This window comes from Rhyacophila brunnea, unplaced genomic scaffold (genome assembly GCF_057557595.1).
Source record: "Rhyacophila brunnea isolate RB1 unplaced genomic scaffold, BYU_Rbru_1.0 scaffold_3, whole genome shotgun sequence".
NCBI lineage: Eukaryota > Metazoa > Arthropoda > Insecta > Trichoptera > Rhyacophilidae > Rhyacophila > Rhyacophila brunnea.
Window position 1 is genome coordinate 15,842,262 of NW_028232965.1, and position 26,029 is coordinate 15,868,290.

The following is a 26,029-nucleotide window of genomic DNA, read 5'->3' on the forward strand; positions in this document are numbered from 1 at the left end:
ATTTGTAATTTTATGACATGTCTATACTTAATTTTGCCTTTGTGGGTGGTATCTTGACATCTAATTGTAGCTTCCGGTGAGATGTGCCTCAATCAGCCGGTATGATTGGAAGATGATCGCGTAAAAAATGACGCATGATACCGCGCTGCAAGTCTAGCAGGAGCGATGGACCGGATCCAGAAAACGCAGGAAACATTTTTCTTTCCAAACATTAATTGGCACAAGGATATAACCAGGCCGAATCCAGACTATTAAGCTTCCTAGTTCTTAACCGGCCACAGAATTTTTTGGCCTGCTTGGACAGATCGAGTGGTGAATCGCAAGGTTACCAATCACATACCCATATTACGTCGGCTAGAAGAGAAGGGTTACTACAATCTGCCTGAGCTTCTGTCAAGTTGATCGGCTATTGCAGCCTGGTTTCGACGGAGGACAATTATACAGCGTTTAGTAGACTAGATATGATTCTTGCACTCTAGTACACGCCATTCACCGTGTCCGGAAATTCGTACGTATGGAATAAGCCGTATCACAGTTCACCGTGAGATATTGTATCGGAAATAGATGGTCGTATAGTATTAAGGCTATACCTCAGTTGAGGCATGGTCTAAAAAGATCGCGGCTAGGCGATGCGCGGATTGCGGGTCGCGGGTGCAAATGACGCATGCCGAATGAAATATAATATGTCATTTAAATCCAACATGCGTCCATTTAATGTTCTGTTTGTTCTGCTATTAGTAACAATAATAATATATTCATTGACATGTTTTCTTTTTCAAGTAAATGGGTAACGTTTTTAGTCATCTTTACACGATTTAAGAATTAATACCCCCGTCGCCATCACGAAAAAAATTGACGTATTCACACCTCGACGTTCGCTCTTGGATTGCCAGCGAGTCCAAAATTTCGTCGCGCCTATAGTTGAAAATTATTTACCGTTTCGCTGAAGTATCGTCTTAAGATTAAATTAATGTCTAAATAAAACACCTACAAAATATGTAATAAAACCAACCGGAATACAAAAGAAAATAGGTAGGTAAGTAAATTAGAAATACAATCATTTTTTATAGTGTATAATAAGAAATTATGGTAAATATCTGATAATAATGACAGCGTTATTGTCAGATACTTATTTAATACCAATCGACAATCAATATTAAATTAATGTTCTTATTGAATTTAATAAAATTGGAAAATAACTGTCTGCAAAGCTCTACAAAGAACGCATAATTTCACGGTCTCAATGCTATACGGACATTTATTTTCGGTAAAACAACGGTAAACTGTACTACGGTGAAATGTATTACTGACAATTATTTATAAGCTCTTCCTGAAACGCTACGTCACGAAATATCTGCGAAGGGCTGAAGTGAAAGTATGTAAATTCATTATGAGACATACCTATTCACTTTCATTCATTGTATCACCTTGTACCCAGGTACTTATTTCGTTATGTGTACCTAATCGTAATAATTATTTTTAAATGAGACTAAGCAGATACTATCTCACTTAAAATTTTTAAAGAGAATCTTTCTTTTTTTTTTACCACATGAGTGAAATCCAACACGCTTAGTTTTTTTTTTTAAACTTTTTTCTATTGAAATATTTTGTATGTAAAAAACATGACAACACCGTATTAGATAATATTATACTCCCGCCACGACCTTTAACCGGGTGTCTAAAAATTATATACAACTAATAAACTTCACATAAAATATAGATACTCGTCAGTCAGTCTAGTACAAACTTACAATATAACTGGAAGTGTTGGTATTTCAATAATTTTATTCAAAACTCAGTGGCGTAGGTAGATATCTAGCCCATTTCCCACGGTTGTTATGAATTAATTAATAATTCGCAACAAACATAGATAATTAGTACTAGTATTATGTTTTATTGTATTTTATAACAATTCATTATATATAGATTCTATAATACAGTACAATCGTTAGATTAAATGCATACTTTATGAAAAAATCTATTTTATACTTAATCAAACAGTCAATAGAACTTTCGCATTAAGTTTTAATCTGAATATTATTATACAACTCTTAATATATAAATATAACGTCATAATACTGCATGCGTTTTAGTCTCGCGGTGGAGTAGTTAGTGTAGTCCGCACAGTTTTGTGCATAAAAATTACGTGTTAATTTACAATCTGCGTTATCGAATGGTTAACAAAGATTCCACGTAAAATGGTACCTAATTAATGTAATGTAACATTATTAGTTATATGCTTCGCTTAGGAGCGATAATGGTAATTTACTTTTACTCTAACCGAACGAAAAAATTCAATTTGTGTTTGTCTTCATTTGTGTGTTAGCCCAGTCGCACATTGAAAATCATCTCGACTGGGATATAGTCACAAATCGAAATCGGGCGCAACATTAAAACTTTCTTCCGTGCGGATAGGCGAGGCTATGCTAGGACAGTGACGTCACACGGCCAGCCAAAATTAAAGATGAAGTGCGAAATTTTGGAATTAAACCTGCGTGTCGGGTGAAATTTATTGCATGCGAAAAAACTGTTTTTTTAGAAACTAAAATCTTACATTCCAGCGGAGGCCCATTAGGTTACATAATATAATATGTTTTGTGAATAGGTACTAACAAAATCACATCGACATATTCGACGTGTTGCAATCGAGACAAGTTTATATGTGAGACTCGGCTTACGATTGAATGGTGTTCTGCATTTTACGGATCAAGCGATGTTGATAGAAAACTCAGATATTTAGGATTACACGACATTCTGATTAGCTGTGGGTGATTGAATATCGTTTCTATAAAAACACTCTGTAGATAACATTTATCAATATATATATACCTGTATTATCTTTTTTAATTGCGTAGAAAGTGTTATCAAAAGATATTTTGTTTTCGCATAAGTTAAATGATTATAAAACATCACCTTATCATCTTATTAAAGATAATCCATTTTATTTTGTGATAGTCAATACGTGATTAACATGCTTTACCAATTGTTGTATATAACGACAAATATAAACTAATAATATTGTGAGTCTGCTTGTTTAGTACTTTATGACTGATTTTTAAGTAACTCACAATTTACACTGTATTACTATAATATATACCCAAGAGTTATTATATACCTATATACGCATATACATTGTGATATTTTCACTGTACCTGTGTAGTGTTTACACTCTTGTCACGACCAATATGTGGGACAGTAATTTGCACCATCGTATGTTGCATAGAGTAAGTAATTTCATAGTTGGACATCTGAATTAGTTGAGATTATGAATTGAGGTTACAATATGTGCCTATAAATTGATATTAATACCATGAATTGTTAAGCGAAATCTGTAATTTGAAAATTGAAAGAATGTGATTCGTAGTTAAAGGCTAGTTTGCTTGGTAAGATATTATGTTATACAAGTATCTTATTTTATTTAGTTATAATATCTGAATAAAATAATTTTGAAAAATCTCTGTGTATAATAAATACTTTATTAGCACTTTAAGATAACATTTCAATAAAAATGCATTTTAATTTGACTGAATTTAGTGAATTATGTATTTCTGATAAAAGAATTATTACGTCTATTTTAAAAAAAAACGACTTTAACAATGAACAAAACTTGTTTAACGAGAATAAATAAAAGTGTTGAATAATTATTAAATATTGTTAAACATGTTTAAGAAATTGTTTGCCGTTTCGGAGTAAGAATTTTATTACTCCATGCTCCGAGATAAATTTTATTATTATTAAAATTAGTCATATACGACAACGATTAGACGTGTTTCTATTGAGATTAGCAGTCGGTCTTATTGTTTTGTTTTTAACGTAGATAAATATAAATTATTCTAATGGAGGTACCTGTACCACGAGTGGGCAATGCACACAACGTTCGTTTTAGCAACATGTAGAAACTTTGTCAGTCGTCGATGAGCGGTCATATAGAAATATTCTTTCACTGAAGTCTAGTTTCCCGCAAAACAGATTACCTTATTCAAAAAATAGAACGAAAAAAAGTGAATTATTTATTTTTGTTAATACAACTAGTTAGTGCCAGCGGATTATATTCTGAGATTTATTGCGATTGTCTGTGACACTGTTAATTTTGTAGAATGGAGTTAATAAATCTTTTTTGATGTTTGAGAAAAAGACAGCTGTTTGATACTGAAAACTGTTTACAAAATACGGTATGTTGAACTTTACGTAAATATGTTTTTTATAGATCTATAAATAATTAGAAAGTTGATATTAAGTTATATTGAAAGTTTATTTTCCTTGCAAAATTCACATAAGTGAAAAAAATACTTAGTAACTAACCAATGAATGAATCTAAGCCAGAGGGTTAACTACGTATTTATTACTGAGGATTAATATTATATATATAGGCAAAAACATTATGTGAGATTTATAAAAATATATTTAATTTTTCCCCAAGACTGCATTTTCAGTTTACATTAATTTCATTCCATAAAAATATTATTCCAATCCATTTCCAAACAAATGTGTGTTTTTCGTGTTAATGAAGAGGTAGGTGGCTAAAATTGGAATATAAATTTACTCGATATTTTTTTTTCATAAAATTACATCACTAGCTCTCTATATTCATAGTAATTATGGGTATAATATACCATAATGTTAATAATACTGTGATGACTAATGAAAAAGCCAATTACATACACTGGCACCTACTTAACTCCTCTTGACGAGACTAGATTCGTCACAATTTATACCCCATAATAATCAGATGGAAAATACACATTTTAAGATATTTTCTCTTAAAAATGTTGTCACACAATAATAATATTCTGTGGCCAAAAAAAACTTCACGATGGCGCGTCGGCCTATAACACAGTGGGTCCCGAGCTCGAATCCTGGGTCTGGCAAGTACACATATTGGTTTTTAATTTGTGTATGAGTCAGAGTATGGCCTTAATAGGTTGAGCAAGTGGCTGACATCCATTACTCGTAAAAACAAAAATCTGTTAATTCAAACCTCCACTCTGTGGAGGATTATAGGAGGCTATTAGGATCGGAGATGGTCGGAATGAATTAAATGAAAAAAAAACTTTGCAGTAGATAAAATGCGATGATATCATTACACAATAATATAATATTAATTTAACATGTGCACCCATTTAAAATGTTTATTTTAGCTTTACCAATGTATTTAATTTTTTTTATATTGATTATGTTATGACATCTAGCATTTTATTGGAATTTTGCCAACTGATTATTTCCCTTCTACGCTTTTTTTGATGAATGGGGCACTAGGTATACATAGTTTTTTTTTTTAAATTTTAAATAAACAAAATTATTAACCCGAATAACATTGTTTTGTCTTCTTTATCAACGCTATTTTCCATGCGTTTGAAATAGACTTGGCAATCAACATCTTTTGAAAAAATTATAAACGTGAGACTGATTTATTCTACAATTATTTTTTTAACGTGCATTAATATAAAATTGATTGCTAAAAATATAACGATTATCATAAATATTTAAAACACTAGTGCATAACATTATTATAAAATTTATTAGGCTGTACATGTTTGTCTCCATACACGCCTCTTCAAACTTAAATATAGTAAACCTTTAAAAACAATCTTATCTCTCTCTAGGAAAAATTCTATGAATTGTGATGACGTATTGATTTGTCGATAATTGGTATCTATGTTTTCCGGCTAAAACTACGTACCTATCAGTGTCGAATGGTGGAGGTAGGCTGTTGAGATCCGATTTAAAACTTTCATCATCATCATCAGGGGCGCGACAACCCGGTGTGGGTCCTGGCCTCCTCCAACAGCTTCCTCCACCTGTCCCTATCCAGTGTGGCCGCTTTCCAATTTGGTATCCCCAGAATACGGCAGTCACTGACAGCTCCATCTAACCAGCGAATCTTTGGCCTCCATCTTCTTCTACGTCAAAACTTAAAACTTTGCCAGCCAAATTTATTTGTATATTATTATGTATGTATATTAAATGTGTAGATAATGTTTGTTAGTTTTTAAAATTCAATTAAACCCTGCCTAATCTAAGTCATAGTAGAATTAGTACCAGTAGATAATAGTAAAATAATATTTACTTACCTATGAAATATCTAAAATTATGCCATTATAATTTACATATTTTATAGATAGAAGAATATGTATTTAGATTATGATTTGGTTCGGGCAGGGCTTAATGATTTTTTACAAACTAACCAGCGGTAACTGTAATAATGTATTCCTAATTCAACGAAAACAAATAAGTAAGTATGACTGAAAAAGTGGACACTATTTAGGTCGGATCGCCCATAGCATACTTATTATGGTTTATTCAAGGCAATGTTTAATTGAATTTTAAAAAAACTAAACAGTACCATCTGAAAATTACATTTTTATTTCAATGAAAGCAAATAAGTATTACTGACGAAGTTTAGTGTGCACTATTTATGTCAAATCTTAAGAGCCTACCTCCACCCCTCGCCATTGGTACCTATCCACTTATGTGAAAAATGTCAATCACTAAAGGATTTTTAAAAATAAACACTTATTTCCAACATATTATTTTTATTTACTAAATTCCAATCATCAATAAAATTAATAATTAAAATAAATTTATAATTAATATAAAATACATTAATATAGTAATGCTTAAATGCTGATGTTTCAGTTTACAATGTCCATTTGAGTACCTATACTAAACTAGTCTTTATTTTTTACCTAGTATATATTTTCTTTTATTTTAATAGGTAGGTACATACATTATTTAAGCTGTTAGAAAATGTATTCACTATATAATTTTACTATTAGTATCAGTGTCTTATTGTTTCTCAGGAATACTATATATTCACACAATTATATTATAATAGGTATAGGTTATAAGTGATATTATATTTTGTAAGTGATAAAAATATTTTATACTGCACTGAAATGGTTCAAAAAATAAGAAAATTTATGATGTTATTGTACTTGACAAAAAGTCTTCTCAAACCACGTCTGTAGCAGCATCCAAAAACAGATTGTCAGACACACGAATAAGTACATCCTTCTGCATAATTATTATTATCATAACAAGAAAATGTATAAATAAAATTGTTCACTGAAATAATAAGTTTATTGAATATTCAAGAAAAACACGTTTTTCTGCCTTTAATAAAGCGAACAATAAAACGTTTTATATTTTAAATACATAAAGTTGAAATTGGTAATGCATTATAATTAAAAACTTCTGTCAACCTTGTCAATATACGTAACAAATTGATTGTGGAGCTTAAATTTAAAATAATGAGTTGATAAGAATTTTAATCTTAGTGTTAATACTATTGATTACATACGCCATTAAAATAGTAATAACATGTGAAATTTGATAATATTCTATACAATAATAATTAAAACTGTACAAGTATTTAAAAAACATAATTTTTGAAAACGCTTCTGAGAAAATACATTATAACCAATAGCAAAAATCTTTTTGAGAAAAGTTAGACACGCCGCAGGAGTCGAACCTGCATCTCTCGGGTTTCGCGCCCACGCACATATACCACTATGTTAAAGGTACCATACTTAATTACGACACATTTTAACTAACGGCTCTTGTAATACTCTCTGAAGCGCTTTCTAAATTTATATATTTTTTGACTGTATCCGATCATATGGGTCTCCACGTAGTGGAGTTTGTTTTTATAATAAATGGATGTTAGCCACTTCCTCAATCTATTAGACCCATACTCCATTGAAAAACAATATCTGTATCTGCCAGACCTAAGATTCGAACGCTCAAGATGTTCGAGCGGCTAACAAGTCGGCTTATAATTAATGTAAATTTCCTGGCAGGATTTAATTCCGTGTCATTTAATTGTTCAGCTATGCAGATATTTTTCATGCAATACGATTACGTAACGACAATGAAATTATTAAATAACAGCTGATGCATATATGTACCAGAGTATTAAATAAACAATGGTAATCAATTATTTTTTCCGACCATAATCAAATAATAATTATTATTCTCGTGCTTACGTTGTGGAGTTTCTGAAAATGTTGTAAAAATCGATTATATTATTACAAAGGTATTCTAAAGTTTGTTTTAGTTGTTCAAATTTAAATGATATATCCGGAAAACATGAAAATCGCACTTATTTGTTTTTCTATTTAAAATGTCACGAAATTGTTCCAACTGTGTTCTGAAACAACTTCCTTGTCAGGACTGGATTTACCGTAGGGCTAAACATTCTAAAGTCCAGGGATCATAAATCAGCTCCTGAAAAATAAATTAATTGCCGAGTAGAAGATTCTTTTTTTCAAATTGCCACAAATTTAAAAAAAAAGTCGAACAGCGATTAGAGGCGATAGAAGTGAACATTTATTTTTGCTCTCCATTCTCGGATCCGCTGCCATTTTTAGGAGTTTCTTCCTTTATAGTCTATGATGAGACACATTCGTATGTTTTCTTTCTAGGCATAAAGTTACACTTCAAAAATCAACACTATTAGTCAACCAGCATCAATCATGTTCAACTTCCTTTCATGTAAATGTAGCCATACTTATTACATTAAATTTATTTTTAGAACAAAAAATCAGTCTATTATGTACATAATAAAACCGATATTATATATCGGTATATACCGGCCCCCTTTAAGAGTTAATCTGTCTGTGGTGTATGGACACTCAACATCATTATCATCCGGGGTCGATTATTCCACCGAATATGATCAGTTTGTCGATCTGGCGAGTTTTTTGATTGTCATTTGGAAATTGTGTGCACGTCGGCTATCACTGTATGACTGCATTAATTGTCAAACGGTTGTCCACTTGCCAAGCGACTTTCCAGTTCATCGGCATACCATCAGCCGACAATCACACCGCGTCGGTATGTGCTCTTGGCTGATTCCTCGCCCATTGATTTCTACAGTGGTCCGTATTATACGTACAAAATAATACCCAAGTATTAATTAGCATCACGATAGACGAGTGGTAACCAGCGTTGTCAACTTATCGTGTTTCTGGCCAGATCTAGCATATGTAATAACTTGCAAAATATGCACTTGTCGTATAACATAAAAACTAGCGTTTTTTGCTATAGTAAAAACAGCTCAGAATTTCTCATACAAAAAACTAGAATACTACACCAGATTTGCTTGGAAATCAGTATGCTGACCTTTTCTACTTTGTATATTAACAATACAATTACAAAATATCATACTTTCGTTAATTTTCAGTTGTATCTACGACATAATTTTAGTCGCTAATCAATAATTTATTCTTTAATATTTGTTCTCGTGAACGATGTTCATAATAATTATGAAATAGTTTTTTTAATGCTAATCGATAAAATAATCTAGCATGCTTTTATATCAACTAGTTTTTTTTAACCTTATCTGCCATATATTATTAACGATAATGGGCAACACTGGTGGTAACGTATCCAATTATGAAGTCACGGGCCTCGGGTTCGAATTTTTAGTTTAGAAAATTTAATTCACAATATTACGATGTTTTCAAGTTGTTTTTGAACCTATAGTAGGTTCATATCTAATAGATTGGGCATGTGACTTATCTCCATTTCTCGTAAAAAATCTATCAAGAAACATCTTCGTGAGGCGCCCAGGATCCAGGTCAGAGTTTAAAGCTAATTAAAAAGAAAAGAAAATACAAGTTTAAACAATATGCATTAAACAATTAAGAAAAAATTGTTTGTTATTGTGCCTTTTTCGTTCATTTTTAGAAAACCTGTTCACCTTCTTCAGTAATGAAGGATACATATTATATTAGTTGTTTTACAAAACAATGTATTTCTAATGTGGTCATTTTTGTGTTTTTAGATGAATCGTATTATAAATTATTCATATACATACACAGTGCATTATTTTTATTTACGTGTCACATATAAAATATATACATTTACATCGAAGCTGAATATACTTATTTAATAACAAAATATATGAAAAATACCTGAACTAAATAATTTCGACTATAAATAAAAAATGCCTTATACGTTATATTTTCTGTTATGATATTTGAAATTATTTACGAAAAGCATGAAGCAAGGTAAGGTTGGTAAATTCCACAAATATTAACATCGCCAAGTTGCCATTCCGATATTCTTATTTACACAAAATGGCTGACATTTTATATGTTCATTGATTCAACTAAATAATAATGCCGAAGTGTAGTAGTATTGGCTGATAGATTGTTTTTTTACGGGCCTTGCAAATTGGTAAATAAATGTAATGGCAGTGGTGTGAAGTTCCCTGAAAATTAATCTGTTTGAAGGTAAATTAGTCAGTGAACCAGTGGTCCTTTTTTGTTTCAATTTCACACATCAAGGTTCCATTACTATAGAATAAGGTTTTTTATAACACCTATAATAATGACCTAACCCGTGTAAATAACATTTACCTATGATATAATTATCTGTCATAAGCAGTAATTTACAAACAGCTCGAAAGAACTCTTATCATGTTAAGTAGGTATGCGATTATTTATGTACATAGGTATACAATTCCGTTTGTGAAATTTGTGGTATTTTGGTGTTATCAGTTAAAAATAAACAATGACATAAATGAAAAAGAACGTCCGTAAAAAAATAAGCGGTTACCTACGTTATAAAGCAATTATTTAATGAATGACAAAAAATTGTTTTGTACGACACATACCCGGACCATTTTAAGATATCTAATGCAATTTGTAGGCGGCAACAATTATCTGAATAAGTAAAACAATTAACATAACAAATAATGGTGAATGTGATTTTATGTACTAGATATAAAATTCATCAGGGCATATTATTTTCGTATCAAAATTAAACCCACATACATACAGTTGCAAAGCTGTGCAAATCAGACCTCTATGGACCCGACTCCGATATGTTTCTGGTTTCTAAATATACGATTACATAGTAAATTGGCTGGAGCCGAATGATTTTAATATGATTGTTATTTTAAATTAAAGAGTGAAACAGAATTCATTCATAGACTGATCGATGTATCTTGGAATATAGCAGACAGCAAGACTTTCATAATACCTATCGTCGTTCTATGTAATCAACAAAGAGTTTTGACTATACATAGAAGGAGTCTTATACCTTATCTATTCTCTGTTATGACATTTGAAATTATTTAGCAAGTAGGTGAAGCACGGTGAAGTTGGTAAAAGCCACAAACATGTAAATCGCTCAGTTGCTATTCCGATTTTCGTATTTACGCAATATGGCGACCATTTTTTATGCTAATCGTGTGTACAGTTATAAACGATTTTACACAAATTGTATCGGATTTTTCAACTACACGTTTATTACTAACCGAAGTTTATTATTATCGGCTGCTTATCTACTTATCGTGGCGGATTGTCTTTTTACACGGTCATCAAATTTGCAAATAAATGTCATAGTAGAAGTGTGAAGTCGCTTGTAGCTAATTTCTTATGTCCTTTTTTGCTTAGATTTCAGACATTTAGGTTCTATCTCTATAGAAGAAGTTTTTCAAAATCTTTAGTGTCTATCAATGAACCATTTTTTTAATGTTATGATGACCATCTCCATAATATGATGGTTTACGCACGGTATGGTTTTTATGCGTTTTCAACAGTTAGTATGTATTATGCATGGTTCTTACGCGGTATTGATTTAGGCCGATAACAAGAAAACTATTCGTCGATTATGACATAGAATATTATGGTGGAACAATAAATTTAACCATGAACTTGCGCAGGTTACGATTTGTTCTAATGCGCACTAATTACCGATACAATTTTGGACTGCTCTTACATCAAGTCTATTGCATAATTTTCTCTCGCTTAACGTCGCTCTAACTACGTTACATTTTCTGTCAAAACTATCAAACTTCACGCTTATGTGGTAACCAACCAACGCGTCTTATAAATTTCAAAAGAATGCGCCAAAATATAACATAAGAGCTGGTATAGATCACCTTCCCTGCTAAAATATGGCAGAAGTATTCAGCCTTTTTACTCTTGATGTTAGCGATAGACTAATAGGTGCGCCTTAAAATCTCTTCATTGGTAATCCTCCAGTAACCGATCCAGGAAATCCTCTTCATATGCCGATACATCCACATTTCGAAAGCCCATAGTCTTCTGTTAGTCCGTTCCTTCACCCAGTGACGTCCCGTCGGGGTATGGGACGGTACATTATAAAGGGCGGCGAATGAAGGCATATATACACATATTACAATTTTTGCGAGCAGTACCGTTTTTCCATGAATCAAACGATGCTTTTACTTCATTATAAAGTATCGACATCTAAATTCACTAAATAATCGATTTAACAAAATCCTGACAAAATCACGCTTATTGTGTTGTATATCCATTGTAATGGATATACATTACGTGGTTTATCGCGCGTATAATGGGTGCACACAAGGGTGCATCCAAACATGTCAGTGCCACAGACCTCCATGTACCTAAACCCATCGCTGTTTGAAAGATGGTTTCGTAGAAATGCTCTAATTCTCGGTTGATGTTGTGGATATAGAATATGTAAATAATTAAAATATATATACGCATTACTATGCATAAAGTACCAACACGGGTGAGCGTAGACTCGGGTCACTTTTCTTTTAAATTACTTGATAACATAACATTTTTTTTACAATTATTGTTAATATAGTAAACATAAAAAGGGGGGAAAGGGTGGGGGGGTTTCGGAAACTTAGTGCCTATTTTATTTCGTGTATTCACATAGCAAGAGTACATATGTTTTAATATATATTATTATGTATTAATCTAATAAGATAATCCAATACGCTATTTGACATTGATATTAAAAGTATTATGTGATTAATAATCGATTATTACTTAATAAATTCCTTCCGAAGTTTTATTATCACTGTATAAAATATAAATTAAATAATATTTTCTTGAAATAAAGTAATTATAATGAAATTATATTGAAAACGTCTTTGATATCGTGATAATATATTAATTGAATTACAAGAAAAGAATTATATATTAAAGAATTATATATTAATAGAATTACAAGAAAAGAATTATATATTATATAGAATTATTAATTCTAACGTAAATTGAAAGTAAGTACCTATATTGTTTTATGGTCCATTATTACCACGACAGGCAATTAAATGGGTTAAACCAAGTTAGTTGACTTACACAAATAAAAAATATAAACATTTCTTGATAAGCATGACTTACCTATTCCATCAAGTTATTTTTGTATGAAACGTAGATAACGCGAAAATATAATTTTCCAACTTATGTGAAAATACTTATGCCAGTGGTAAATACTAATTAATGAACAATATAATATCGTGCCTCTGTATGCTATCCATTACTGTATTAATTATTATTCTTCCAACAAACTCAAGGATAGTATAAAATATAAATAAACAAAAAAACGTATTTTAATAAATATTTCATAATATTAAGACGATACATCAGTGAAACGACAAATAATTTTCAACTATAGGCGCAACGAAATTTTGGACTCGCTGGCATTCGGAGAGCGAACGTCGAGGTGACAATACGTCGATTTATTTCTTGATGGCGACGGGAGTATTAATTCTTAAATCGATGACTAAAAACGTTACCCATTTACTTGAAAAAGAAAACATGTCAATGAATATATTATTATTGTTACTAATAGAACATTAAATGGACGCATTTTGGATTTATATGACAAATTATATTTCGTTCGGCATGCGTCATTTGCACCAACGACCCGCAATCCGCGCATCGCCTATCCACGATCTTTTTAGATCATGCCTCAACTGAGGTATTTATAGCCCAAGTATAATATAATGAATAATTTATTTATTATTGAGGGTTAACCCAATTTTAAATCGTAGATAACTATTAGGTAGGTAGGTACCTATTAAACACAATAAACTTATTTTTTCAAATATTATTTTACTTATTGAACACAAGCCCATATCAAAATATGTCATCTTATTAATATAGTCTGCCTAAAATAATTTATATCCGTTCGTTTATGAACATATCTTTTACTAAACATACGATTTTACAATTTTACTATTGGCTTAAATTCGGGTAAAAATGAGGTAGGTGGTTATATTTTATACTTACAGGTTGTCCAGGTACCTAATACTCCTAATAGTATAGGTTATATTTTACAAAAAAATACCTTTTAATCTCGAATGTATGCTCATCATCCTCCCAATGTGGAATTAAAATACGTTCGGTCTTCACACACCAGGGAACCAGTGACGTCCCTAGACAAAATGCCGCCCCTAGGCAGTGCCAAAATGCCGCCACATTTTTTTTTATAGAGTACTTTTTATATCCTTTCATGACTCGAATATCTAATAAGTGTGTAGAATGGATACATTACTAACAAGATATAGGTATACTATGCCATCTCTGCTTCAATAGACAATATCGCGAGTCTACGGTTTCACATAGGTAGGTACATTTAAAAATACACCTGACAACTTCCATAACTCGTGAGTGACTGTGAAGAAAGTGAAGTCCAAGGACAACGGAAGTAAACTAGACATCGCGAATCCGACAAAAAAATAAAGTCCTGTTGAAGATTTTATAGTACTTACCTAATTAATATACTTATTTTGTTTACAACTAGTGAGCTGATTTTTTTAATGGAAAGATATTTCCGTTATTACTAAGTTTAGGTAGCTTTCTATATATACCTAATGATTTTCCTCTATTTGCCGCCCTTTGAGTAACTGCCGCCCCCAAGCGACGCTCAATCTGCCTACCCCCACGGGACGTCACTGCAGGGAACACAGAATTAATGGGAGCTGAAATACCTGACGGGTGTGGACTACCTAACAGGCAATCGATCTCGAGTATGGAATAATGTGGGATAAACATAAACAAGTGTCTAGAATACGTCATTCCTTGGTTCTGACAACTGCTCTCGGTTTATGCACAGACGCTCATTCAATATTGGTGTATGTGATGGTTGCTAAACACACTATTGCACCTCTAAAATATGTGGTCAATTTTCGTAGGACACTCACACATTCAAAACCCTGCGTCAAAATGTAGTGTATTTAGGTATAGCCTATCTAAATTATATTTATTAATCTGTTCTTTGTCACACACATTTTACATCGTATTATTTTTTTTTTAATTTCATATTTAGAATTTATTTATAATCCTCTCTAATCTAAAAAGTCATATTACTTAATAAGAATTTTAATAAATATTTGAATTTTACTTTCTTCACCATGTCGCGCCCCAGTATTGGATCATATAGGGTATGCACAAGGTTGCGCCACTTTCCTCTTCCCATCGCCATGTCTCATGCCTCCCGCCATGTGAGACCTGCAACGCGTAGATCGTTTTGAAGCACCACTGTAGAGTGAGGGAAGGTCGGCCACGGCGACGGAACCCTTGAGGTATATTTTCATGCAAAAAGTCTATCACAATTGCAATATAAGTTGGCCACCCCTGCTCCATAGTATGTTCCATATTATAATAATGATTTACATCGACGAGTATGAAATAGGTATGAGTATGAAGGTATCTGCAGTTATCGTTACTTTGAAATGCGGGCACAAAATAGGTACAAAATCAGTTGTCTCCATTGAGAAGATTACTTATGTGCAATCATTCCATTACTATGCAAAACTGACGTTTGATACATCACAATTAGGGAATCCAATCCCGAGCCAAAATTCTGATCCCGGGATTTCGGGATTACAATTTGACAATCCCGGGATTGGGATTTTTTTCCATTGTTAATATAAAATTTTTATATTTACAAATAACATTGATAAAATCGGTCAAAAATAAATCAAGTATAATTTATACTATTTAAGACATTTATTGTTAATATTGTATACGTTAAATCTTGGAAATACACAAGTTTAATGGAGTAAATAATATTATAATATAAATAATAATGTGAATTTAATATGAGATTGCTATTTCTGATAGTAAAGACATAATGAATAGATCAGCGAGATTTAAAATAGTAAAGCAAATAATCATGGCGTACTTATGGCCTTTCCGCTTCATAAATCTAATTAGTCAGCCAAATATGAAACTGCCGTAAAACGTATGATATCATGGTGGAATTACTTTGTTAAAAGGGCGAAGCATTGTTTTTTTACCAATCTTTCTCATTTTTAATAATCTATGTGAAAAAATAAAATGAATCGGCAACCTACACATCAAACTTCATTCAAACTCAGTTTATTTCTAATATAGTTATTTTGTATTAAAAGTATTTTTTCTGTTATATTTTCCATAAAAATTGATAAAAAAAATCAATCCCGAAATCCCGGGATTATGTTTATCAATCCCGGGATTCATAGGTATCGAAAATAGCTCGGGATCCCGGGATCCCGGGATTGGATTCCCTAATCACAATCAGCAAAATGGCTTAATTTTCGGATGATAAGCCATTTATGTAGTAGATACTTGTGGCGTGCTTACACAATGCATTTAATATAATAATTATATTTCCTACCAGCAGTATCAACATAATATTATAAACAGTAAAGTTGTAAATTAATAAGTTATACATTGTATGCGTATTTAGAATATAGTACTTATGTAGGTAATAAAAAGCAACTAAGAAAGTAATAGTACAGACCTACAAACTTATCTAAAGAATAGATAGGGGAGCCACAGTCGAAAACTACCCAATCAAGACTAGCAACTGGACAGAATCTGACAATTGAATGACGTTTTCAAAATGTCGTCCATATGATAGTCCGTAGTTCCATTTTTGACCGTTCTTTAGATAAGTTTCTAAGACTGTACCTACTTATACCCCGTTTACACGTCCATGGATTTACTGCTGACATTACGTATTATCGTCGCGGACATAAGAAAATGCTGGTGTGAACACTTATTACCGTGCAAGTTGCTAGATTGCATGCATGGATCAAAAAAGCTCAGTAGCTTCTGAATTTTCACGCAATAATTGGAACTTGTTTGACGGATGCGTATGCGCAGTAGAACAGTAGTGGAAAACCTGACGGAAACAATATGAACTACACCGCGCAAAGCATTTTTGACGTTTACCAATTTTCACATTTTGTCAAATAGCCATACAGTGACAACATCGCGTCTCGCTGACGCTTGAATAATGAGATAGGCGAGACAGTCAGCACTTTTACGTGTAAACAGATATTATCGTGTTCGTTTAATTTACACACTATTGGTGCCAGTAAATCCACGAATGTGTACAGGCGCTATTGCTCGTGTTATTAAAAGATGGATCAAATGATTTCACAGAAAATTTCCCGCATCTTACAATTACACGCATATGAAAAATTAAGTTATATTTTCATTATTCCAGTTATGTTATCGTTCCTTGGTTACTTTATGATTATTGAGTAATAATTAATAAAAATAAAAATCTACCATGTCAATTTACTGTAAACTCGAATTATTAAGGCAGCGGTGGAGAACATGTGGCACTCACAAAAATTATAGGTAACGAAGCAGGGAACAACATTTGCAACATGCACAAACACACATTTGGATGGTTTTCCCATATGCATTTTTTGTGTGTTTAAGTGGACACCCACGATGGCCGCGCGGTTTACGCGTTGGACTATCACGCCGTGGGTCTCAGGTTCGAATCCTGGGTCTGGCAAGTACACATATTGTTTTTCAATTTGTGTGTGAGTCAGGGTATGGACTTAATAGGTTGAGTAAAGTGGCTGACATCCATTTCTCATAAAAAACAAAATCTGTTAATACAAACTTCTACTCTGTGGAGGCCAATATTATGATCCTATTAGGATCGGACATGGTCGGAAAAAAAGTGGATTCTGGTTGTATATGAAAAAGTATTGCATATTATTTTAAACGATTTTTCAAGTAACAAAGCTTAAAGGTAACTTCTGGTTGTATAATAACAAATATCGCATATAATTTTGCTTTCACCAATATATCAAATGTAAAATGTGATTCTGTGGAACGTTGTGCCCGCATACGCGAAGGATCACATTTTTTTTAAATTCAGGGTGGCCTCATAAAATAATATGCATTCGTTGGTCGCATCCATTATTACAATATTATATTATATCTTTTTAATTTTTTTTGGAATGTAGCCATAAAAAGTTTGCTATCGCTATTCTAAGAAATAAATCCCAATTCGTATTACCAAATGTTATTTAAATAAATTAGTGGTCAATGCACAATTCGCTTTTTTGTAATCTCATAATTTTCTCCAATGTTGCAGCTACTTTGAAGCTTGCGAATCTGTCCATGCGTTCAATTGTCTGGGTACGATTCAAACGTTGTAAACTTCCACAATGTTTCACATTCACTTATATAAGTAGCATTAATAACTATGTCCCACTTTTTCGTACAAGGTGGTTGTCAGTCATTTTGGACAATCACAAACAACCAAGCTTTGAGAAAAATACATAAATATTGTGTCCTCGCGTGGAATCGAACCCAGAACATCCCGAGAGCCGCCGCTGTGATTATTGGTATATGATAATATATATATGGGAAACTTCGTTCAAAAACGATGTTCGTGGATGAGTATAAAAAAAAAATTGCCGAATCAATAGGTAGTGAAATAGTTGAACACTGCGTGATAATAACCAACCTTTTATTTTTCTGATAACAACAATAGATTATTTTTCGTTTCAAAAATAGTTTAAACTTCTCCCGCGTGTCTCATTTATCTATCACTGTTATAGAATATAAAAAAATACGTACTAAAAAATGGGAATGATATTGATAATTGATATTTCTATATTATTTGTATTTTAATGCCTCGTGCTTGTAATTAATGGATCATTGATTCTAACTTCGCTGGCTACTTATGATTTTCCAATCTGTAAATGTAATCGGATGTTATGCATAAACCAAAAGGCTTGAATGGCTAATAACTGATCATCCTAAACATAAAATATTTTCAGATCGCATAAGCACCTTCCCAGTATATTCTTTTCACTAATGTTCTCCTGTATGTATTGTAACAATTGACCATTTATCTCTGCTAGATAATTAATATAATTGATTCCAGTTTCGGCGATGAGTCGATGATGCAAAAACAGATTTCTATTTTCAAGTAGCGAGCGGAATCAATCATACATGTAAATTTCGACCACGCCACTGTGCACACAGAATTAGAAAGGCCAACAGGATGATGTCCAATTATTGTAATTTTCGTAAGTCGTCCATTTTAAACTAAAATACTTTTGATAGATACGTCTGACGTTAACAAACTGACTAGACAATTACCAGACCGACCGGAATATCTAATCTGCTTAATATAAATTAATTGTAACATATATGAAGCAGGAGGAATGGTCAATATATTAGTCAACAAGAGATTTCAATATATTAATCAATTATATTTAAATAAAAAAAAACACACACACACGCACACATTGTAGGTACCTAATAAAGTAATAAGAATAAGCTAATAACCATACTTTTTACTTTATTTTTTTGTTCGTCGATTGGGCAATATTACAAAATAATACCGAAACTAGTGTTAGTCGTTTGGTATTATTGAATTTTTTGGCCATTTACAACTGTGATACATATCGTCAGTCATCATGACATGATTCACAATTAGGATAATAATTATTATATAACTAGAAATATTATATCTTATTATGTAGTGCTATTTCTTCAAACCATTCATAAGTGTAATACTTCAGTAGTATGAAACATGCGTAGGTACTTTAATACACTTCATTAGATTCAGTTTACGTAGAATGTAGATAATTGATTTGACTATATTATATTATACTTAATGATAAATAATACGTACCTACGTATTATAAAATGTTTTCACCGCTCTTTTAATACTGCCGCACGGGTATACTGAGCACGCTCAACACCACCGTTTAGCGCGTCCCTTTCCGTGATAAATTCACTTCGGTTTTGCCTATATTTTCCACCATAAAGGTTCTTCTTATTTGTGTCGGGATCGGCTGCGACAAAACGTCACTCAAGTTCACAAGAGCAACCCCGTTTTCCCCAGCTTGTAGAATCTCGTTGAAGTTGCATTTCAGTGGGCATGCCTTGCATAAAATCCTCCATTTCACCATCTTGAGTACGCCCCAAAGTCTGTTGACAGCTTTCCATGTACAGTACGTGAGACGAGCACCGACGTAAATACTCTGCTAGCTTTATATATTCTTCCAGGCCCTCATATGCTAATTCAAATTCCTATGCGGACGGTTGGTCCTACAACTTTGAAGATGATACTGAATATTTTTGAGTCAAAGCTTAAGGCAGGCCTAGGCAATCTTTTTGGATAAGGGCCACATTAGGAATATAAAACGAATGGCGGGCCGCAAGTAAAATACATTTTTTTTACATACGTTATGTATTATCATGAAAAAGGAATTTCAATATAAAAAATAAATGATACACTAATAGCCAACAATAATGGAAGAATTAAATTGATTTACATATTTTTCAAATTTATTAAATTTCAGGTGTTGATTTTGTAGTTGAGATTCTTAAAATTGCTTATAAATTTTCATCGGTGATGATTAATCGTAAAGAGTTTTTATTGATATTCATAATGGAAAATGTTTGTTATATTATGTAGGTTGATCCAAAAATAACTAACATTTTTCGAGCAGAATTTTTAATTTGTTCGAATTTGTCTGAATTAAGAGTGTTGTCAAATTTTCAGATTTCTTCTCGATGGTGTAATTACTGTAATTCATGTACTTATGCTTCAAATACACTCTATGACGATCGGTCATATATATGTCGAAAAACCCGTTTCTTATGTTGGCGTCCTGTGTCACAGGGTGTCATAGAGTGTAAATACGATGTCATAGCTGTCATACAATATGTATGTATAAATGTCGGAATGGCATAGATTTGATCATAGACACTAAAACGCTCTTAGCATATATGTGCCCGATCGTCATATAGTCTATTTGAACCTTTATATTCAAATTTTATTTTTAAAAAGGCGTCAAAATGTAGAAAAGAGTAAACTTTTTCTGAAATACGATTAAAGCTCGCGGGCCCCACAGACATGCCAAGTTTGCCCAGGCCTGGCTTAAAGATGGAATTCTAGATGAAGGAGCCATAACAAAAAAGTTATGGGTTAAATAAGTTCAAGCTGATTTTTATTTTAATAACCGGATTAATTAGTAAGTCACCTTATCATCAATATCATCATATATGCCCGAAGAGTAGTGTCTACAGTTGAAATGAATAAATAATGTACAAAGAAGTCGAGTTTATGGTGTTTAATTTATATTAAAGCAGTATTTGGATTTTATAGCATTATTGATTTTTTAAAGTTATACATAAATTAATGTCGAAATTGGCAATGAAACCAATTTTCTAGCCAATTAAAGTAAACAGTTTTCTTTGTATCGATTTCCCAATTGTCCCAATTTCAGAAGTCGATTAACAAATTATTGACAAATAATGCTTATAGGTACGCGTTTACACTGAAATTTGTAAATTTTCATGTCAATATAATAATATCTTCGTCTGTGGATACTTTAGCAATTCTTATTTATTTATTAACGGCGTATGAAACAATATATTATGTATTATATATTACACAATATATACAGCAGTAAAACAAAGCACACAGATTAATAATAATAAATATTACAGTCATGTACAATTTATACAACAACAAAAAATACAATTTATTGTTAAATAAAAAAATAGAAGAAAAAGTACAATAACATAAAAGACAGCATATCAAATTATGAAAAGTTGCTGAATAGGTAGAAACTAGAAAAAAATATTTATTTCAATTGGAGTTAGGTATTGAACATGTTAATAGAAAAAATATTAAAAAAAAGAATGAAGCTTTAGTTTCTGAATAAACAGAGAAGTTAAAGTTAAGTTAAAAAAAATAACGTGAAAAATATCGCAATTTTTTACCTGCCTAGTAGGGACACGAAACTGGATCATGATCAACAGTTAGTGACAGTGAAAAATTGAATTTACGATTTAAACAAAACCAAAATGTCAGCTATTTGCCGCCTTGATTTTAATGATGACATATGATTAATTACTAATCGATTCTCCAATCTCTAACAAATTACTATAGGAAATAATATATTCATCTGGGGAAAACGTAGAAAATGACGTTGAAGTCTTTCAATAGTTTGATTGTGAACTTTATATTTATAATAGGGGAACTATTTAATACATCTATGAGGGGGACCATATTGATTATTTATTTTAAAAGATAGTTTATACTCTAAAATAATATGACAATAAGAAGGAATGGAAGTAGGTTATTATTAAATTTTTTTATTAGTTTCACCTATTATCATTACTCATTTACTTGATGTTTCAGGATATGTATAACGTGTCAAGTACATTTTTCTATATTATTAACCTAATGATCATATTTCAACATAACCAAAAACGGGATTGGCATCGAAACTCTATAGGTAGTTATACATATTTTTTACGATCACATAAAAGTTATGAGATTAATGGCATTTTTATATATTTTTCTTTATAAACCACCTGTTTATTTAAATAACACACAGTTACATGATTAACACAAAATTCTTCAAAACTTGGGTAAAATTAGTAAACCATAGCATAGCCGACTTATATTACAATATAGTTAATTGATTGTAAGTTTCCACTGTTTTCGGAAAATCATCGCGTTAATAATTTGGTTAATTGCTTTAGCTAGAAAAAAACTATTGAGCAATAATACGCTGTCATGTTGTACCTGGCGTGTAATTTGATGTCTGTAAATTTGACATGGTTAAACTGTCAACAGCCGTCACACGTATGATTTGATTTCAAATATTTTTTCATGTGTAATTGACATCGCTCATAATAATGTGAGTAAAACATGAAATTCGAAGCACCTCTTTGTCACGCTATTTAAATGGACACTGAAGGTCGCCATAGATATAATCGCCTCGTAGTGATTTTTTTAATGCCAGTAGATTTTGTCACGCTCGTTTATAACCGATTTAATGAATACACGGTACACAGTTTGACCGTATAAAATAGATTTAAAAAATGCAATTGCTTTCAAAATAATATTTTTTGGCAAAAAAATAAGTGGTCGGTAATTTAAGATTTGTCTTATATTTAAGTACCTACATAATATTATAAGAACAAACTGTCTGGTATTAATTGATATTGGGTGACTTCAATTTGTCAATACTGTGGGGAATATAATAGATTTTAAGGATTGCAATATCGGAATTACGTACAGGATTCGTATGTTTTCTAGTTGTACACAAGGGACATTTTTAACAAAAATAAAAATTAGTGTCTGCTGGCAAAAAATATAATATATACTTACTAAATAATTTGTATTACTCCCTTGATCGATGACATACTTAAAGCATGACCCCCACAAGGGGGGTTGACAGGGCTCTAGCTTGGGGGCCCGCGTGGCGAGTCGACCTGATAAGTGAGATAAACACGCATCACAAATTTGCTCTAATAGTAAAAAAAGTCGCCTGCCGCCCTATTTTCATTCAATAATGTTATTATTTAAAATTATGTGCTTGTACGATACAATTTATTGCGTATCGATACTCGACAACTCCACAATTTAAATGGATGTATTAAAATATACAAAAAAACACTAAATGTACACATTAATTAGAAATAGAAAACGCTACTGTAGTGCCTTTATCATTAGCGATAGGTAGGGGAGCGCTAAAGATCGTAGCCTAGGGGCCCGCTTCAGGATGTGGCTTGTAGATATTATTTCTGAGCAAGTAATTACGTGAAAATTAAATGGTATTTTTCTAAGTTAATGCTGTTGTTATGTCTTTTTGTGAAAAAATATAAGTATCTAATCCGTTAATCCGATGATTCAAGTTTTTTAAATTCCGGGATTATTTCTGGGTTGAGAAATTAAGCGGGATTGCAAAAATGCATAACATAATGAGTATTTTGAAAATGCCATTATGCGTGGTAATAAATACTAGCTACTTCCTACAATTTTATTTATGATACAGGTGAGAGGTGAAAATGAGGTCTGATGAGATGGTGCATAATAATATCAAGCGCCTACTTCCTGGTCACTAGTCTCAAAAGTGGAAATCGGTTTGATGTTTGCCAATTTTCACAGAAGAGACCGTAGGTAGGTACTTAGAAACAAAAAGGATACACGGAAGTGTTAGATTAAGTTGGAAGTGTAAAAAAATGATAATAATATGTAGGTAGGTAGTGTAGGTACATAATATTATCATTTTAAACATTATTTATAGATCCCAAAATAAAATTAATTAAACCTATTTTGGTAAAAAGAGAAGAAGTACTGGGAAAAAATATTTTAAATTATATTTTATTCATTACATATTGCAACTGTTTTATTATTATATAAAAAAAATTATAAGCAGTGCAGTAGGTACATGTAGGTTTAAAATAGTATTATAAAGCTGTGATTATATTATGATGCACGTCGCGTACTGTCACGCTGTCACAAATTTTGTCTACGGTTTCGTCATTTTGCAGAATATTTTGAACGATCCCCATACCATCTTTGTAAATTCAATGATGGAGAGTGCCAACTCTAATGTATTAGTATTTTGAATTATTATTCATTATCCATGCTAATTTCAATTAATTTTAACAGCTTCTACGTGTGCGTACGTTAAAATTACTTGCGATATTACATCCATATATAATATTTTTAACAGCACCCAATCTGCAGACCATATATAATAGACAATATTCCTATGGAAAAATACATAGTGCCAACCGCTAAAAACAAAAAATCTAGGCATGTAGAAAATGATAAAAAAACGTTCATTGAGTCATGCTGGTGTCGATGCAGTACGGTGCGCGTGAGGTGACCTAGGTAGGTTGTTCCGGTGATTTCGGCTGATTTTTCTAACTGGAAATATTCGTTTAAAGCTTCAAAATGTGCTATTGGATGGGAGCATCATTCTGATAATATTTTAAAAACCAAGAAAAACGATATTACACACTTTTCCCCCGTAGCGGCACTTACTATGACTTCACGTGATAGTGCGCGACACAGCTTTAACGTCATCTAATCAGTCTTTCTTTCACGTGAGTGCTCTGTCACCAGTGACGCGTTTAGTGACGTAGTGGCGGCGCACAGACTGATTTTAAGGCCCTCTACGAGAAAAAATGAACGATCTAATTTTGATTTTTAAAAGGGACATACAGGCGTGTACCCACCAATATAGTATTTAGAAAATAGCTAACATGAATTTATATTAAAACACAACGGAAACAGGTGAATTACAATAATAAACGTACCTATAATTAATCAAAGCCTTTAACAATATATATAGACACATAATTATATAAACTTCCACTTTTCTAACAGCATGCGACATTAGTGAGAAAATTTCACAACTACAGAATAAACCATCAAAGTTTTATAATATTATGTAGATATAATATTAATCTTCTGTCTTTAAACAACGAATGACATGCCTACTCCTACACGTGACATCATTCTCTTTATATAAGTACTATATATTTATTAACAAAACTTTAAATGCAGGTATTTTTTTTAATTTGGGTAATATTTTACATTTTATGAGAAATATGCATCTTTTTTAAGTTCAATATAATTTAACCTTGTAACTGGTGTTAGCTCTTCGGATGCCGCTTTTAATTTTCTGTCAAATCGATTGCGTCAAAGAAACGCGCCAATGACACAAAACTTGGCTAAGGGTGCATGAGCAATTATTCATTTTATTAATCGGACGATCGTACTTTGCCGTTTTTCTATCGGCCGATTCTCAGCGCGCATGAACGCTTTGACATTAGTACGATTTTGGATGTATGCGTTACTCGGCCGATTAAATAATCAAGAATGCGCGTTTATCCTTAATATGCAATGTCAATATTATATACAAGAAACTAAAATGATAAAACCCACTGCCAGGTGATACATAGAATAATACAAGGATACCTGATAGTAACGCAAGGTTTCGTGACCGTAATATTGTAAGTAATCTCTAAATTAATCATATAAGGTAGGTTTTTAACTCGACGGGAAGGGCAGTAAAGTTTTCAGCCTGAAGGTGAATGAGTGAACTAAAATAATTGTCAAACTAGGAAGACAACTGGCCAGTCGGTCTCCTTTAAATCATACAAATTTGAAACAGAACTTTATTTTCCTGTAAATAAATAAGTTAGCAAAAATGAACTAAAATCAC

The 26,029-nt window shown here is 32.0% G+C and overlaps 1 protein-coding gene and 1 long non-coding RNA gene across 2 annotated transcripts in view; one reads left to right on the plus strand and one right to left on the minus strand.

Annotated features, from left to right (window-relative positions):
* The window catches only part of LOC147067955 (uncharacterized), a 38,556-nt gene extending 16,878 nt beyond the window's left edge, over positions 1-21,678 (minus strand). Inside the window, exons 1-2 of the long non-coding RNA XR_015071381.1 lie at positions 20,813-21,678; positions 19,678-20,590 (exon numbers count right to left, since the gene is read on the minus strand). This is a non-coding gene — a long non-coding RNA (uncharacterized LOC147067955). The remainder of the gene's footprint in view (positions 1-19,677; positions 20,591-20,812) is intronic.
* LOC147067956 (protein 5NUC-like) overlaps positions 3,907-26,029 on the plus strand; it is a 42,919-nt gene continuing 20,796 nt past the window's right edge. The window contains exon 1 of the mRNA XM_085953053.1: positions 3,907-4,172. The gene's annotated coding sequence lies outside the window, so the exon portion shown is untranslated. The remainder of the gene's footprint in view (positions 4,173-26,029) is intronic.